This window comes from Syngnathus floridae, chromosome 2 (assembly GCF_059516105.1).
Source record: "Syngnathus floridae isolate MCC-2025c chromosome 2, RoL_Sflo_1.0, whole genome shotgun sequence".
Taxonomy (NCBI): Eukaryota; Metazoa; Chordata; class Actinopteri; order Syngnathiformes; family Syngnathidae; genus Syngnathus; species Syngnathus floridae.
In genome coordinates this window covers 26,991,041-27,009,786 of record NC_142414.1, presented here as the reverse complement: position 1 = coordinate 27,009,786, position 18,746 = coordinate 26,991,041, and the positions used below count along the sequence as shown (strand labels likewise).

The following is an 18,746-nucleotide window of genomic DNA, read 5'->3' as shown; positions in this document are numbered from 1 at the left end:
CGCAAATCAGGCCACTTTGACAAAGTTGCAGGCAACGTTAGCCTTTAAAAGTCATTTACATGCGTATTTGGGTGACTTTAAAGATTGCGTTGTAATGTGTACCTCATTTGAAGTTTTCACGGGTGTAAAAGGCAGGAAATGAACAAATATACATCTTTACCAGAAGTATTTATTATTTAGAATATATAGAAAGCTTTTATTGTCGTTGTACAACAACAGATGAATTGCAGCTTTTTTGATTTAGTAATTGTAAAGCATGCTTAAAATTTTAAATTTAGATCTTAGATTTACTCTGTCATAAACAATAAAAATTGACATGCATAAAACGCATAGAAAACTCAGCCAAGACACTCGCATATACAAACTCACCACAAGAGGGCAGGCTTGTTCTTTACAAGGCCCAACCACGGACAACCACGAAGGTTAGACAAGCAAAAACAATATGGAATTTTGTCAGATAATAAACACAATGATTTCTTAAGAACGACTGAAAATGTAATGTAGGAAATTTAGCTCTTGATTTTTTGAAAATAAATACACCACTATCCACTGTAAAAACAAATAGAAATAAAAGCTCAATTGCAATTTGACCAAGGAGTAGAAAGTACATAACGTAAAAAAAAAAAGAATAATACAGACACCTGAAAAATCGACCCAATTTTTAGGATTCCAGTACTTCCCTCCATTGATCATGCTGAACCACATTTTATGATAAATTCCAAATGCCTTGTTGCATGCTGATTTAGTTAGGTTGGCCAAAAATGACTTCTTCTTTGTCTAGGACAAACTTCCCAAAAGGGACAATTAAATTCATCATCATTACAATCTCGTGTTTCATCACAATAATGTGTTTTGTCTGAGTGGGCAAAATGCCTTAAAAAATAAAAGGTGGGTATGTGATAAGACTCAAAGGATGGCAGGCCAAGTGATGGCGAGGAAGAAGAGAGCACCCTTGGGAGACAGAAAAACGGAAGGTCACAAATGAAGAGTGTGTGTGTGCGTGAGAGACAAAGAATGAGCCTGAGCGGGTGAGTGATTTGTTTTCAGTGAAAGGTGAGGCCACTTAGCCACGGCGTGGAGCTGCCGCGGAATCTATTACAGCGTGTCAAAGGAAACACGAGAAGGGCATGGCCCGTGCATGCGTGTGTGCGTGCATATGTGTGTGTGTACAAAAAATAACTAGGTATATTTAACTCAGGGGTTCTCAAAATGTTTGGGTTCATGAGCACCTTTTTGTTTTTCCAAGGGCCCGCTTATAGTTCCCATGTCCTCTAAACATAACCATCACTGTACCCCTAAATGCCACAGGAATAACAGTTGCTTATTGAAGATGTTACGAAATGAAAAATAAAAATATAGTGAAATTATCCCTTTTATTCTTAAAGACACCTTTAATTGCCTAAAATATGAAAATAAAAAATATGCCTGAAAGCTGATGTAGAGTGAAATAAATGATATTTGTCAGTCCCCATATGGAGGTATGCACTTTTTTTTATCCATGTCACATTTTAATTTTAATTATTTTGCAAAGCCCATTTTGAGATCCACAGATCCCAACTACAATAAAATAACCACGTTTTTGTCATTGAGGTCAAGTAACCATTCTGCTTCATCTTAAACACATGGAAAATAATCTCGGATCAGTTTTGGTTGGATAACCTTTCAAATAACTGTTTTGATTGCCCCCGGCCACGGATGACAATTAGTCGCTCGGCAGTCATGTGGTAGACGATTTGCGTCAAGGGGAGCAAAGCCTTTACGATGAAGGCGGCCCCAACGAGAAGATGACAGAAGACAGCAGGGAGGAGGAGGAGGAGGAGGAGGAAGACAAGGGGGCAGTGGGGAGGAGGAGGAGACGACGATGTTGGTAGATGGATGTGAAAACAAGTGAGCAGACTGACAGTCAGGGGAGCCATTGATCCTCTTCAATGCTCCGTCCATCCAATCCTTCTTTCCATTGGCAGAAGACAGATAGTGTTTAGGTGGCCTGTATTGGATTTATGAGTTAATGGTCGTACCGGGATGAGACAGATGGAGAAATAAGGAAGAGGGAAAAGCCTGGAGGAAGAAAGATCTGGAAGGAAAGGATGGACAGCGTGGACAATCTTTATTGAAGAAAGGCTGCTCATATTTAGTGTTGGAAGGTAGAATATAGTAACATAACAAAAAAGTGTTGTGTCATAGTTTTTTGTGTTATCAGTTCGCATCACCAAATTAGCAGGTTTAGCAACACAACGCTAGCATTAGCCAACATTCGTGGTAGCATCATTTTTTTTTGAAGTGCACTATTTTTTGAGCATCGTAAATTTTGCAGATAAGCGCAGGCTGGCTTATAAGGAGGGCTGCGCCGCTGCGGGGGTGGCCACAGCCGACATGGATCATGCCCAATCAAGCGGCTCCTTTCATTCCTTCTAAATGCTAGTTGCTCTCTTGTCTTTACAGTGCGGAAGCATATTATCCCAAGCCCCCCCCCCTTGTGCCTCCTAGTGATTTGATTGAATAAATATAAAACTTTTTTTTTTGCATACTATGCTCCAAACAGAATCTGGCTAAAAAAAATCATCTTGATGATCTGGTTATTTTTATGCGTGTGGCGAGAAGAACTTGATGAGGTGGACCAAGGTCACCAGTGTAATTTCGGGGGGGAGTGATCAGGATATCATCGATTTCACTTACGCTGCCTAATGGTACGTATATGCTGTGTGTTACCATCATAGGCGGGCGGTAGTGGCCGCTGACTTTAATGAAAACAAGTCGGATTATTTATAGCATTAAGATGAAGCATGTCAAGTGTACACGTGTCCTCCCTACTGGTCACGCCAGAGATGGACTTCATTCTATTTGGAATGTGAACAGTGTAGTGTGCATTCGAAGATCAGTTATTATAAATATTAAAAAAACCCAATCAGATTTGGCCTTCTAATGTTCTTTAAAATGAGTTTGCCACACAATTTTGTTTTCAGTTCAAGCCGCTAAACAAAATGAAACAACAACATAATTCAATTTTAGCTCTATTATAAACCATTAAGCATAAAAATAAAAGCTTCAATTGAATATTTTTGGATGTTTAATAAACTATAAACATCTCATCATCTTACTTCCCACAACCATTGGAGTATTGAACTTCACCAACATCAGCTTCTTCTTATAATCTTTTTTTTTTTTTTTTTTTTCTCATCCATGGAGGAAAATTAAAAATGTAGATTTAATCGGAGTGGTGGGCAGGGTTTGGTCTTGTAATGTGATCAGGATGACAGGGGATCAATGGTGACCGTCTCTCACACACGCGTGCACACGAGCACTGATGTACGTCTTGGATGTCGGAGATGGGAAGGACATCAAGCGTCTGCCATCTTCTTCATATTGCCCACTTCTGACTCCAGAGAACTTTTCTGCACAAATTCATGGTGATGTGATGACTCGTGCTTCTCTTTCCTCTAATCAATTTAGTTGTGAGCAAACATTTACAACTTTATCAGAACAGTAAATCTCACGCTGATGAAAGAGCGTGTGGAGTTTTGAACCTCAAACTTTGACCTCTAGGGGGACTGATGTAGGAGTGGTCCCACTTTTGTGTCTAACTGCAATTTAATCATTAACGTAGCACACCTGAATAAGATGCGTTGTACTTTTGGAAGGGTTCGAGGGGGGAAAAAAAATATATATATATATAAGAAAAAAAAATGATGTATGTAAAAAAAAAATTTTTTGTCCAATCAGATTTCAGCCTCGAAATGTTACCACGTCAACTAATCTGCCCAAGATTTTGCCCGACAGAACGTAAGCTATATTGGCAACGCAATTGAATGAATGAATAAATGAAGTTTATTTGTTTCAAACATGTAAACTATACATCATCAATCAAATGAAGACAAAAAAAAAGCAAAAACAAGGTGAAAGTCAGTCAAATTATGACTTTGAGTACAAACATATTACAATTATCTCTTGCATTTTCCCGTCCGCTGTCTAAAACTTCGACAAGCAAAGCTGTCGTGATACATTTTCTTATCAGCTGAATTCTGAGCTGATAAAAATCATTTTCAAACCAATTCAACTGAATTATTTCCTTCACCAGTCAGAATATTGCGAAGCATCTCCAAAAATTGTGTAACGATTAGCAAGAAAAATATGACAAAGCGCTGTACAACACAGTTCTTTGCTGACAAAGAAACATTTTTATTGATTGGGCTTCAAGTTCTAGCAAGCAAATATGTAAAGAGAGCACCAAAGAGGGAGGATACGGACGCACACAGAAACAGATGGCTTGTGGAAGCCAAAGTGTTCACTACAAAGCAGGTTAGCGCTAGCAAGTGAGTGAGTTAGTATTGACTCAGTATTTACAACATTGTCTGGGGCCCAAGCTAATCACTCATTCAGGGTTGTTAAAATTGCGAATGAACATTTTTGGGGAGAAATAATTATTAGGATGGATTTGTATTTGATCTTCTTCTGTTTTAACTGATGTGAAATTGTGCAAAGATGTGTGTGAGAGAGCGAGTGGAACGTTATAAATGTCAAAGGTCACATGACGAATGCTGCGATTAGTCTAATGCGCTCGCTGCCAGAGTCACATTGAGACAAAGTCGCTTTATGAGGGTTAATACATGAACATTTGATTTCATGGATGAAACCTTTATTATTTATTTCAGTCCACCAAAAAGCATAGCAGTATAATAATGTATAAAGAATTGGTTAGGGTCAAATTAAAAACAAAACAAAAAAAAACCCTTTCCTGATTAATTGACTTTGAAAGTAACATAGGTAAGTTATTTCATTTTTTGTGTTACATGTTATTTTATTAGTTACACTCAACACAAGTCTGCTAAATGACATAAAATTGACAACCACTTTTGGTAAAACTTAATTGGAATTACAGGATATTTTTAACATCGCTCATTGAGAATAAACGTTCTTTATGTCCTCTACCGTGACCAACATTTTCTTCGTGCGGTGTTGCTGCACCTTTATTGCGAATGTGTCCCACAGGCTGCCCACAGTAAAAAATCCAACTTCAAATTCATCAAATCCAACTTCATTCTTTGAGTGCAAACAAAATCTGTAAAAGCTTCAAGAAGATTGCTTGAGCAAGAAACGGTGTCATGGCAAGGTCAAATCTTCTAAACCACACATTTGGATTTGGAAAAAAGGCCATCTCACTCATTACATGTCTCGATGGCTTTGTCATGTCTGAAACGCGTAAGAGAACGTCTCTGTTTGACAGATGTGACATCAGACCATCTCGCACGCACGCACGCACACACATACAACACACACACACACACACACACTTGCACACACCCACGATGTCTATAACAATAATACATTTGATCCACCTTCATTGGAGCAGAGCTAAAATCAAAAAGCACCCAGGCAGGATCCAAAGGCCCGTCCAAATCCAATCCCTGCTCGATAGCTGATTGATTTGCTTCCACTCCAATTGTATGTCTTGGGGGTGGGGCGCTAGCCGAGACAAAAGAGAGATGGCAGCAGAAGAGAAGTAATTGAGAGCGATGGAGAATTTGCAGGGAGGACCAAAAATGGACATTGTTTGTATACATGTGTGGGTGGCAACTTTCCATTCGTTGTTGAAATCATATTTTTCTCAGCTATCATTCCGCAATTGAGTATTTTCTGGCGATGGCGACATGTTTGCCAAGCCTACGTCAAAGTTGAACTCGTTCACGTAATTATTGACACAATTTGGATTCTTCTTGGAAAAGGCCTTTTTCCCTGCATTTTAATATTGTGAGTACTTCATTGACACCATTTTTTTTTTTCTTATTGGTGGCATCTCAAGGTTTTATAAAAAGAGCACATAAATATGCGGATTGGTAACATTTAGCAAATGGTTGCTATGAAGAAACAGTTTGCGTTTCTCAAATGGGACAAACACGTTAATCACAATATCAAACGCTAATCACGCAAAGCTCACTCGTTAAAAATCCTGACATCAAATATGTCCTGATTACGAGCCCAACCAGGTTTCTTATTTTAATATGAATTATGCGACCAATAATTGAAAAAAAAACACTGACAACATTATAAATACAAGCCATTTTCAGTAAAAAAAATTAAAAAAAGCTCTGATATCATTATGTTGCCAACCACAAATGTGAGTTATGATTGATTCTTAAATAGTTCACCATTAAGCTCTGATGACTACAGATAACAGATGATGTTATCATTTCGAGTAACGTATCAAGTTTGGTCCATGAAACAGACACGGCTTGTCTTTTGGAGTGCATAAATATGCCGGAGCTGTCATTGCAAGACTGGACATTAGCCATGTTGAAATGTGCTGTTTATTCCCACCCACAATTCCCTCTGACCACAACTGCCTGCCTGACAAACCAAGTGAGACACATAGACCTGAAAGGAAGAGAACCCCTCCGTCCCCACAACACCCCACCTCAAAAAAAAAAAGGAGAGGAAAGAGAGAGCAACCCACAGACCACATTATGGTTGTGGCATTACTTGTATGGTTAATGCTTGAACAGAGAGTAATTTCCAATCAAGCAAAGAAAAAAATCCAACACAATTTTAAAAGCCTTCATTCAATTCAATTGCGTAGAACGACTAATATTAGTGCTGTACTGATGAGCTGAGAAAGGAATAGAGATGTGACTTGGAGGCAGGACACGCCCTGCTGCGATGTGATTGGCTGCTGCATCCAGATCTGCCAGCTTCCAAAAACATTTGCCAAACTATTCCATTGATAATTCTAACAATACAGCACAAAAGGGATATACTGTGGACATTACATATTATTATTATCATATCAATATATAATCATTTTCATTGACTTCATGCCCTCTTTGATCCAAAAGCTGCCCTTGAGATAACAGCATGGGATAATAACAATAAAGTGTTCCAATCTATTATCATTAAATGTAGACAAATGAAAATAAATGTTATTTAAAAATCACATAAAAGACACTTAGATGCATATAAAACATAAATGGGGTTGAAATTGAAAAGGTCCAGGAATGAAAATATTCAAGGTCATGTTTAATGAGAATTGAACGTGTTCAATCTAAAATAGTAAATGCTTCTTTATTGCTTTCAAAACTAGTAGTACATATTGTGCTCATTTGGGATATTTATATTTCTTCTGTTTCTGTGTTGTTATTTTTGTCACGTTTGAAATGAACTTGAAAATGTCAATATGAGCTCAGTTTGAATAACCTCCTATCTCCTACTCCTATCCTTCATCTCTCAGGCTCGGTCCTCCTCCAGCCATAAAGATTAGATACGTCCACACGTTGGTCTGAAGTCCAAAGGTGGCAAGCGCCTTGTTAACAAGACCCGCACGACATGCTAAGCCTCAGTCCTGTGCAACCGCAGAAGGTGAGTGATCCACACTTTGGTTTTGGGGAGGGCGCTTTCTTAACCAATGTGACCACTACGCATCCAAAACAATCTTATAGCGTCTACTGCTGTTTTTTTTTTTTTCTCTTCTCATCTATTTCTTCACAACAGTGGACCTTTTGCAACCAGGTGGATTTACACGGCATGTACTTATCTGGCATTATTTGACACAGCCATTCCAAAATTGTAGTCAAATGAGATCATGTAGAAAAAAAAATTCTATCACAAAATAAATATGAAACAAACACAACCAGATTTCCTAATAAACAGATTTCATTCATATTTGGCTCGATGGAGAGCCCGACGGGTGAATCTCTCCTTTTCAAGAAGCAATCAAGCACTGATGGAATGTTTTGCTTGCACAAAGATGTTAGCAGATGTTAATGCAGTCAACATGATCTCAATCCAATAGTGCACTGCTACTGCTAAAAGGCCCGCTCGCTCGCTCGGTCGGCCGGCCGGCCTGCAATGACTGCAATCTCCGCCCAATTAACAAGATTGTGTCCGGGACACTCGATACACTGAAAATGGGATGCTAGAGAAACACTACATAGCCTTTTTCTAAAAAAAAAAATCTTTGGCATTGTCACAGATGATGTCATCGCACAGTTTATTGGAAAGCAAATGTTTTATTGCCGTGAGATTTTTCTCTTGTAGTTTCACAACCTGCTCTCTATTTTCAGGTGTTATCTGCGCCTCTTAAACAAATGACAATTAGGCCCTTAGCCTTATTAATAATTCATGACTCAGCTGGTGAATTATTTACTTAAATTGATGCTTCTCCTGCTTCCCTGGATACAAACAAAAACAAGGTGACAAAAAGGTTGATTTTTTTTGCCGTTATTTGGTTTATTTGAATTTGTGTAAACCTTAGGCATGTGAAGCCCTTGGAGGCATTTCTCTGACGAAGGGCTAATAAATAAATTTAACTTGACTATTTCATTTGCATTGTACCATCGAATCCTAATCGATCGATCCGAATGCACGAGCAAATTCACTGATCTCTAATTTAATTTGAATGCAGCAACTCATGTGTTAATTCCTCTAAAGTGGTAAGCAAAAACAAATGAAAAATAAAAGACGATGAGGTATCGTGACCTGACATTTTCAGTAACACGGATTCATCCTGTTTTATTGCTCAGGCTGACAGGAAGTCACTGTTACTGGATATGAGCGTCACACAAGCGCACGCACACCTTGGTCAATAAATATGAAATAGATTTGATTCAATAAATTCATTCATGTCTTTGATTGTTGCTGAAAAGAATATAGCGTGGCTGGTGTTATGTTTTTATCCTTCAAAATAAAACTGCTTTGAATGCTTTGTGTACGTGTGTGTGTACCTGTCATATTTATTTTAGCAAGAACAACATTTTCATCTGAACCTGGGACTCCATTTCCCATAATACTGTCTCATTGACCACAGCAAAGTTACGTTCATCATTTCGAGAGCAGAACAGAAATTTTGCGTCTATTATTTTGAGCATTATTACCTTGAGGTACTTTTTCCGCCATAATTAGTTCACTTGTCTGTTTGGGTTCCTCGACCACTATTATGACCAATGCAGTTTTATTGATTGGTGGCATACCACAACTCTTGAAAATGGCTGGAATCAAAACAAACTGCATTGTTCTTAAAGTGGTGACACACTAGTCGTGTCTTGATTTCACTCATGATGAAAAGTGCACTCCGGCTAATGATAAAATAATATACAAAAAGAAAATAATAAAAACTCCTCTGACTGAGCTTTACAGACGTCGAAGGAACGACAATCCAATTCAAAGATGATTTTTATTGCGCGTTTACAACACGGCCGACCAAAGAGCGCTTCATTTTCAACGCACGCATCATAAATCAATATGACAGAAGATAAAAACAACAAAGCATCATATAAACCCATAAAAAACTGAGGTTAAAAAGTTACAGATTGATATTTGCATAAATATATCATGACTTAAAAATTTCGCGATATCTAATAGGGCGCATCTTATTTATGAGGAGGCCTTTGGGCAACAAAACATAGACACACGCACACACACACACACACACACCCTCATCGGTTTGTTTTCACACTGGTAGTTTGTAGACAGGTCCTTGTGTGTATGTGTGTGCGTTTACCTGCCACGCAGTGTTTTCACACAACCAAACACTTCACTCCCACCCAGGGGAACCTGCACTTACACATACGGCGAAACAAACACGCGCGTACACACCGAAAAAAAGAAAGTCTCACACGCCGACCCTGCGAGGCCTCCCGTTAGTGCCGGCTTCGACATCCCACAGTGACACTCGGGAGGAAAGGCAGCCCAGCGGAACCGAGCAGAAGCAAACACAAACAAAATAACACAAGCCAGATGCCAAAACAAGAGCAAAAGAGCAAAGCCATTACCAATGCTAACTCTTGCTGCTTGCTCTTAGCATCAGAAGATGATTTCACGTTGAAAATCAAATGCAGGAACATTTTCACCGTGAAGGAACGTGCACCATCAATTCAGTGATGGACGTCTGCAGCTTGAAGTCACACCAGCCATAGTTTGAAGCTTTACATTTCATTTTCGGACCCGGGGAGGTCCTTGAAGTCATTATGATGTCGTCCATATTTTTAAAGCGCTTCCTAAGTCATACCGTACATGAAACGAAAGCTCCGATACTACGACACCAATACCACTTGACTCGCCTGACGTATACCTTCCACTCGACTCTTTGTGGTTTTGGACCATTTTTGATTACGATGAAACACATTTTCATCACAATTGCAAGACATTTGCATTATCAAGCGTCTTACTGGGTTGGTGGTAAATCCGACCGAGCAGTCAAGTCATGGCCATGCGTCACAAAACTACTTTTACCGTCACTCACAATCTTGCACGATACCTTTCGGCAAAAAAATAAATAAAAGGGCAGACGCTTCCATGCCAATCCGCGTATCGTCCTGGCCAGAAATATTTTAGAAGTGACCCGGGAGATCTATGTGGACCCTCTCTGTCTCTTAAAGATTTCTGCTCATGTTTCCCACCATAAGAAAGTGATATTATCACCCAGCAGCCAGTGCTGGTGCTCCCCATAGAGCCTTTTCCCTTAAACAACCCCCAATAACAATCATCAAGTTACCGGGCGGGCGGGCGAACAAGGTGTACCTGCTTTCCACAGACACAACAAAGACAATTGGCCATTTTCATTTTGGAAGATTTAGTTTTTTCCATGCCTGGAATTCAAATGTTCCAAAGGAAACAAGAACCTTCGAGGAGCTAATACATGATGAAAGTTATTATTAACCTTTCGATGAAGCATTAGGATGCCGTAAGTCATGGGAAAATGGAGCCATGAAAGATTTGTCTGTCATGCAGAAAAGGATCGTAACTTCTTAGGAAGCGTCTTCTGGTAATTGATTACTAAAAAGGATAGAAATGAGATTTCCAGTATGTCTTTCTGAAAAAGGCTTACTGTAAGACTTAATTGTATAAAAGAGGACGCTCGTCTCTGCCCTTCATTTTTTTTTTCTTCTTTCTTCCATTTGTCCAAAATAGACAAGCTCTCCGTTTGTGCACGTGCGGTCTGGATTTATTCACGGCAACGACAAAATACAGCACTTGCTCCTCGTTCTAGCAGCTCCTTAAGGCAGTGTTAATGATTTAATTCTGGAATTGGTATCCACAAAAATGAGCAAATTAAAAAGTGCACATTGATTTCCACTTAAAAAGCCGGTACGATTTTAAGATGATCAAGCGGCTCGGTCGGCAAAAATGCATCTCCGTGCAAACGATACTTCCTGGCTATCGTATGGCTGTGGCCACCTGCTATAATTAGACATATCAGAGGCCTTTGCTGGCGCAGATCTATAATCACAATTGCACAGATTAGTCATTTTATAGGCAGACTGCAACATGAGAGTGGAATCAACTTTACATTGTAGATGATGTGATGTACAATTGTGAAGATGACAAGTCTCATTTGCTGTCCACATTTGAGACCTTACCGCAGATGAATGAGTGCTGTCTGCAGGAATGTGCCCCCCCCCAAAAAAAACTTTAAGGGGGCAACATGGTAAAAAGGAAAAAGCCATACAATGTCAGATGAAAGAATATTAAAAAAAAATAATTTGGTTCATGAAAACATGATTAATTCCCCCCCAATTGTGTGTGAATCGGGAGCATTGCTTTGGTCATTTAAATTTCATCATAATATGTTGACTCAAAAAAATAGTAGCTCTGGCAGAGCTAGAAGGGGGGGGCTACAAGGGCACTGCCCCCACCCCCACCCACTCTGAAATGTGCTTTGATCCTCCAGATGCCAGGCCAGATATTTTCTTTTTTGATTATTCTGGGATTTTTTCCCAACATTTCTACATGTAGGGACCATATCATAAATCTTGATCAGATTTTTTTGGTTGTGAAAACAAAACAAACAACATCAAAATGGACACTCTGAGATGTCCTTGGCCACCCCAAAGAAAAAAAAATCCTAGCGTCGCCAGTATCCAGTTGTGGAAATTCAGACATACCATCAATCAATGGTGGATTTACTAATGATGTATTTGCTCATTTTCCCGTTGCCTGGATTATCAACACAGTCATGTGAGAGTTTTATTCTCATTTTGCTCAAGATGATAGGCATTGTAATTTCCCAATTCAGGGAAGTCTTTTTCTCCGTATATTTCTTGTCATACTTTTCGATTTGGTCAGCCGCCTGAATCCATCACTTTTCCCCATCTGGGTCTCACTTGCCCTCAGCCTCTCACCCTGTGTTTGCGTCCTTTGCCCACTGCGGTGGTCTCGGGTTTCCTTAATGGTTCCCAAGATGCATTGTGGCTTTGTGGGAACGTGAAGGCGTGAGCGACTGTGGGTGGGTGTGTGTGACCAGCAAGAGGTGATGCGGTCATTTCTGACACATGAGAGGGTTTTTTTTTTTGTTTTCCTCATCGCCGGCCAGAAGCTGAGTGAACCAGCTCAAAGGCACTTTCCAATCCAAAACACATTTCCTCTGCACACTGAGCACAAAAATAAATTCTCTTGTCAAAGTCTAATTGTTTGCATTTTAGTTCCTGAGACATAAAGCAGGAAAGCAATATTTGTGATACCAAAGTAAGCTAGCTTGTTTAAGTAGTGAATGAGCAAAGTTTACACTCTCGGCAGGCCGTGTTTTTTTTTTTTTTAAATATATATTCCTCATGCAGATTCAGCATAATCCCGTTTCAGTGCATCTGCTTGATGCGGTTCAATATATTTGCTGGAACTAATCAAAGGCCATTTGGCAGCGGTGACATCGACAGATGCCTTTTTAATGATATGAGTGGCAGGCAATATGCAAAACACCACCGGAACACCGTATGCATTGTGAAAACTTGATTACCTAATTGATTTTTTTTTAAAAGTGGCATCAAATATGAATAAATATCCCAATATCAGCATGTGATCGGCCAAGTTGTATGTGTTAATGGAAGGCTCACATTTACATATTTCTCTCACCTTTTGACATGATAAGTGATTGCAGTTCCCTCCAAAATTGTTGACATTACAAATCCGAAGAAGATGAATTGTTTGAAGACTATAATGGCGGTTAATGCATCACAACATATCATTGCCATCCCTGGATTCCATACAAATGTGCCCTGAGAGTATCTTAGGGGCAATACAAAAGCAATCTGATTGGGTGCTAAATTGCGTTTCACTGACCACTCCCACAGTGACGCAGCCCTCCCTCTTACAGATCTAAGCATAGAGATACGCCACACACTATGCAATCTACGGATTAGCTTTTTCCATTTTTTTTCTTTTTTTTAACCATGGTTACTAAAAATGACTTGGGCAATTATACTTTTTAACTAAGGATTTGTGTGAACATTGAATGTTTTTTTTTTTCTGATCAGAGTTGATATACCACTTATCGTTAGTGTTGCAATGGTCTTGATAAAAAAAGAGATGATTCAAGGGGAAAAAGAGAACGAGACAAGCCTTGAAAGGGTCTCATTTGTCCCTTGGGGAGGACAATGTGATGCCATCCTTCTCACTCCCAAAGACAGATAGCGATGCTGTTGAAACAAAAGTCCCAAATAGGGCAGACGTTTCGTCAGCAAAAAAAAAGACTGATGACTGCTGATTTGGAATGACTTCAACTTCTTGAATTATGTCACGTTTAAAGCGTAAATCATGAAAATGTAATTTGGCTAGTTCATGGAATAGGAACATGGGAATACGATTAGTTCTAATATACCATTGTATATTATATACCAAAAGTCATGTCATAGTTTGATCCTAAAAATTTGCAAGTAGAAATGACTTAAAAATTATAATGATGACATTTGAAGTCGTATTCATAATATCTAAAGGGTCGATTTTTAGTTGTTTTATATTGTATACTTTTGTTCTACTGTTGAAAATAATGTTTGAAATGATCAGGAAATATAATCATTTTGTTTAATACATTTACTTGAGTAAAGTCTGGATACTGACTGATTATTTTTTTTCTTTTTCAGAATTTGAGGAACCGATCCCTCTTCAACCCACCCGAGGATGAATGGTCCGCAAAAAGCACATACCAACAGGTTGGTTAGTATAATAAAATTGTATATATACGTATGTATGTATACAATTAAATAAATATTATTAATTAATATTAAATATTATTTAATAATTATTTTAATAGATTATTTAATAATTAAATATGATTTAAATAATATTAAATGTTATTTTTTTAGATAATAAAATTGTGTCTATATGTATAAACATTGTGACCACTAAACAACATTGGCCTTGAATTATGTACCCACTGTTTTTTCTCCCACAATTCTTTCGGACTGTACCGTATAAACTCAGATTGCTTCTTATGAAACAGACGGGTAGATAATGTGACACAGACAAGAAACAAAACGCTTCCATTTCTTATCAGTCATCAATTGAAAGCTTGGTGGCACCAAACATGAGATCAATGGACCGAGACCAACGAGGTTAGTCCACTGAGGAGTCGGTACGGAAGCATATAATGTTGCATATTGGACCCGCTGTACAGAACGGCAGACGATGCACTCGGGTGTGTGTGCGTGTTTCGTGTTTCGTGTGTGTGTGTGTGTGTCTGGTCAATATATTTGATTGTTTGTGAAGCTCATAACTTATTTGAGGGATGGTGGACAAAGAGACGTAACCCTCATCATCATAGAACTGCCAGACTCAGGTACAGATGCATGTTTAGAAAAAAAAAAGAAAGGTAAAAATGATTCAACTCCTTTACGTTAGTTTCCAAACTTTTGCTGACATTAACTGAGTAAAAAACTTAGATAAAAATAAAAAATAAATTCAAATAAAATTCAAAGAACTAGCAAGCTAGCTCAACTTTAAAACATTGCGTGCTGCAGTGAACCAACCAATTAAAAGCTTTCCAAGCAAAAAATGGGCTGCATTCAAAAAACACAGTCTCCATAATTTTGCTGAATTTTCTAACAAAATTATACTGGGTTAGCATCACTTTATCTGTTTGCCCATATCAATTTTTCATTTTTTTTTCTTTTTTGACGGAAGCAGGTACTTCTTAGGTGAGCGCAATACAACACAGCGAATCATTCTTACAAGCAACAATAAAAAAAATATTCTAAATAAGATCATTGTAAAAATTATGATTAGCCATTTGGAGTAAACAGCGCCAAATTTGTACGTCTGTTTGCCTCTGTTGTGTGCGGTGAAAGCCATCAAAAAATATGATATCGTGGCCATCTGCCGCTCTACTCAGCTTCCCTTACCTTTAATTACATATGCACGTTGGCAATAATGACGCTGCTGGACGAGGCGTAGCGATCTTGTGTCAGAAAACAGCCCACAATTTACACGCCAAGTTTGCACGTGTGTGTGTGTGTGTGTGAGCTTAATAATTAGTTGGAAGTGCGAGACGTGACAGATGCAAGGAGGCTTGTCCACGCCTAACTTGAGGCATTAAGCTTACCACGAACGTGCGCTGCATTGTTGTTTGGAAAACAGGTGTGCGCTCATTTCAGTAGGAAATTGGACATTTACAACCACAAGTCCAGAACAATAGAAGCTCAACTCATGCCAAGGAGAATGAGTCAAAAAAAGACAAAACATTTTTATTTTCTAACCAATCTTGCAAAATATTTTTTTGCAGGATTAAAAATCATATGAAGGCTAAAGATAATGCTAAAGTCCTGTTGTACTGTCCTTCTTCGTAATTCACAGATGCTACGCTTGGATATTCTATTACTAATTTGTAATTTTTTTTTCCAACCAGAACTCTTGCCCATCACGTTTCCAAGAGTTGTAGAGACTTGAGAAATGACTTGACTTCCTATAGATTGACTAATGTCAAATTCTGAGTATTTTCTTATTTTAAATGGTTTTGAGATATTATTATAATTTGCTTTGGCCGTAAGTATACATGGAAGAAAAATAGATTCATCCACAAAGAGTATAGGTACCTCACACAGTATCAAAATAGCAATTGCTGAATTGTCATCATTGAATATCTATTTTCTTTATTGCAAAAATGCCATTAAATGAATCAGAATATTCCTCCGTACCACTTTTTATTTGTTTTGCTGATAAAATACATTTTATATCACCTTTATCATCTTTTAAATACCTATTAGATTGCATACATCTAAATGTGCAGTTTCCTCCATTATTTCTTCTTTTCGTCTTCATTTTTGCGTGTCGCTGTGTGTTTTACCCGAGGCGATTTGTGACATTAGCAACGTACTCTACACCTCCCTCAGATCGTAATAGTGTCAGCTCGTTTAGCCCTGAAGACCCTAAAAAAGGTCATCACAATGGCTCAGAGTGGGCAATATAAAGTATTTAGTTCCCGCCCACTCATTGTCTAATGATCTGTGAAATTTCCGGGGCCGTAAAACTGCTCAGAGAACAAAACATAACGTTAAAAAAATCATGAAGTTTCGTCGTTAGGTCATAAATATGGACACGCGCAACATGTCATCGTCCCAAACGGGCGTTAAGTCGTCATTAGCTGCACATGTGGCGGGCTAATAAAATCCGAGAGTTGGTAGGAAGTCACATATGTTACTCTGGCAAAAATCAAGCACGACAAATTGGGTATTGCAAGATATTAACTCCACTTTAAATTCAACGTGTTGTTTTAAAGCACTTTTGAAAAGAAGCCCGTAAGAAAAAGTTGAGAGGCCGAGCGAGGCCAATAGAGAGCAACTACACACCGAATTCCGCACTCTTAAAAATCTCGTGGGACCAATTATTTCATTTGCTGACACCCCAAACTAACTGACAGAGACGGCACTGAACAGATACAGTAAACACACCTCATTAGCCTGAGATGACATTCTTTTTTTTTTTCTGTGTGTGTGTGTGTGTGTGTTGTCTTGTGAATGATGCAAATTATTTAGTGCACAACATAACTACTCTTTAAGTTTTAAAAAGATGATAATATATGTGAGCTACAGTATGTACTTGCATGGATAGGAGGAGGATCTTCATTCAGTCATTGAAGAATTATTATTTGTGTAATGAAGTGAGCTGAGTTTACTGTCAACCAACGTTTGAGTCAAAATCATCCGAACGACGTTGAACATATGTGAGTTCAATTGAATTCCGCTTAAAATCTAAATCAAGTTGACATGTGCTCCATTTGTCCCACACATCATTTTGGATTGACGTCTCCCTGAGAAAGTCTCATTTCTCCGTAAAGAAATGAGATGTACCCGAGGAGACAATGGTCTAGATTTGACCGCAAAACTGCACCTTCCCCAAAGACTTGATGTTTACTTTTGTTTGTTGATTCATTCTGTTGTATTTTAGCAGCTGCTAAGAACACACACAGAGTGACTTGGCACAAAGATGTGAGCCGTATTCAGTCGGATTTATTTTGATGTCGTGGGAGCTCAGTGGGGGGTTGTGGGGGCGGGCCGGGCGGGGCGATGAGGATGACCAAAGGAACACAGGCTAGTGTGATTTGAGTTTTCTTACCTTTGAAATCGACTTATTGCTTTGAAAGAAATGAAGGGATTATAACAAGAGAATTTCAGTATCCGTAATGATTTCCTTATTCTTGATTTGTTGTCTGACCTCAGTTACCGTGATGGTGACGTGATCTTCTGTCTTGAGCAGGCGCTCGTTCGGCCTTGTCCGTCTGATTGGATCCAGGAAGTTGCAGCTGGGGGTCATGTTTTGTCTGGGAGGGGTCAACACTGAGCCTTCTCCCACTGCGCGCTCCCAGAACACACGCAGTAGGATGTCTACTGGGCTATGTTCTTCCAGTGTCACTGTTGAGTTGTCTGTTGAAGGAATTAACTCAATGCATTTAGAAATACTCATATATATATATATAATGGCAATGATTTCACCACTGCAAATTCAACAATATGGTGCAGCCATACCATTTCTTCTATTTATTTGTCCTGTTTTTATTGAAATCCATCCTGTCTCTTCTCATGGTTAGTTCCCGTTCCATTAATCTTTGCTGCTTCGATGGGTCTTAAACCATCCATGTGTCGTGTTATTGTTTTAGATGCTCATATATCAAGGTGCATTGCTGGTTGTTTTGTTCCATTTGTGTCATGAATTTACACCTCTGGCCAGTGGATATGGAGTGCTGCACAATCTCGTTTCCACTTGCCGACATTCTTTGCCTTTCTCAGGCCGGTCATATGGTGGTTATCTGGAGGCTACACTTGCGCGTGTGCGTCAGGTAACGACAGCAGAGGAAACTCAACAGGTCTGTTGGTGGCTGATTTTGAGACGAGGTGATGCAAACGTTACCCTTTCGTAGCCCATAATTCAACTTTAAGGCAGTTGTAAGTTGTTTTGCTCCCAGGCTCGGCTCTTGGTTGTCAAGTGGTGCAGACTTTTCACCGCTTTGCTATTTTGCCTCTGTCGGTCTTATATTTTGCGGATTGTCTGCAACGTGACCCGTCTAAGTGACCTGTAAGACATAAATTCCCTGTCTTGCGAAATAATGGTTGATTCAACTGGATAGTGTGTTTAGGGATGGAGAAAAGTTCTGTTTTAAAAATCCAACTGATGACAAAATGTAAGACTATTTAACTCAATCACTGCCAACCCATTTAATATCTTTGCCGTCTATAACCGTCAATGGCACTGAAGGGTAATGTGGCTTGTCATTGGAATGCTTTTTTTTTTTTTTTTTTATAAACGATAGCTAAATTGGAACATTCATGACTAGAATAAACATTTAGGCGCAGGGAGACAATTTTGTAGATGGGAGCTGGAGCGACAAGAATTGACGTGTTATTTCCGACTGTTTTATGCGCTGCTGGCTTATTTCACTGCACTTCCCCGCTGATTTGAACTCGCCTCAAAGTTTTGTAGCGCCGACAGTAGAAAACCGCCAACAGCGAAGAGCCATTTGACGATCGATGAAGTCTGCGAACATCCTAAGCTCTACG

At 39.0% G+C, this 18,746-nt stretch overlaps 1 protein-coding gene across 7 annotated transcripts in view; it reads left to right on the top strand.

Annotated features, from left to right (window-relative positions):
- Window positions 1–18,746, top strand: part of runx1 (RUNX family transcription factor 1) — a 36,324-nt gene that overhangs the window by 3,054 nt on the left and 14,524 nt on the right. For all 7 annotated transcript variants that reach the window (XR_015857060.1, XM_088368515.1, XM_088368514.1 and 4 more), the window contains exons 3-4: window positions 7,220–7,347; window positions 13,842–13,910. The gene's annotated coding sequence lies outside the window, so the exon portion shown is untranslated. The remainder of the gene's footprint in view (window positions 1–7,219; window positions 7,348–13,841; window positions 13,911–18,746) is intronic.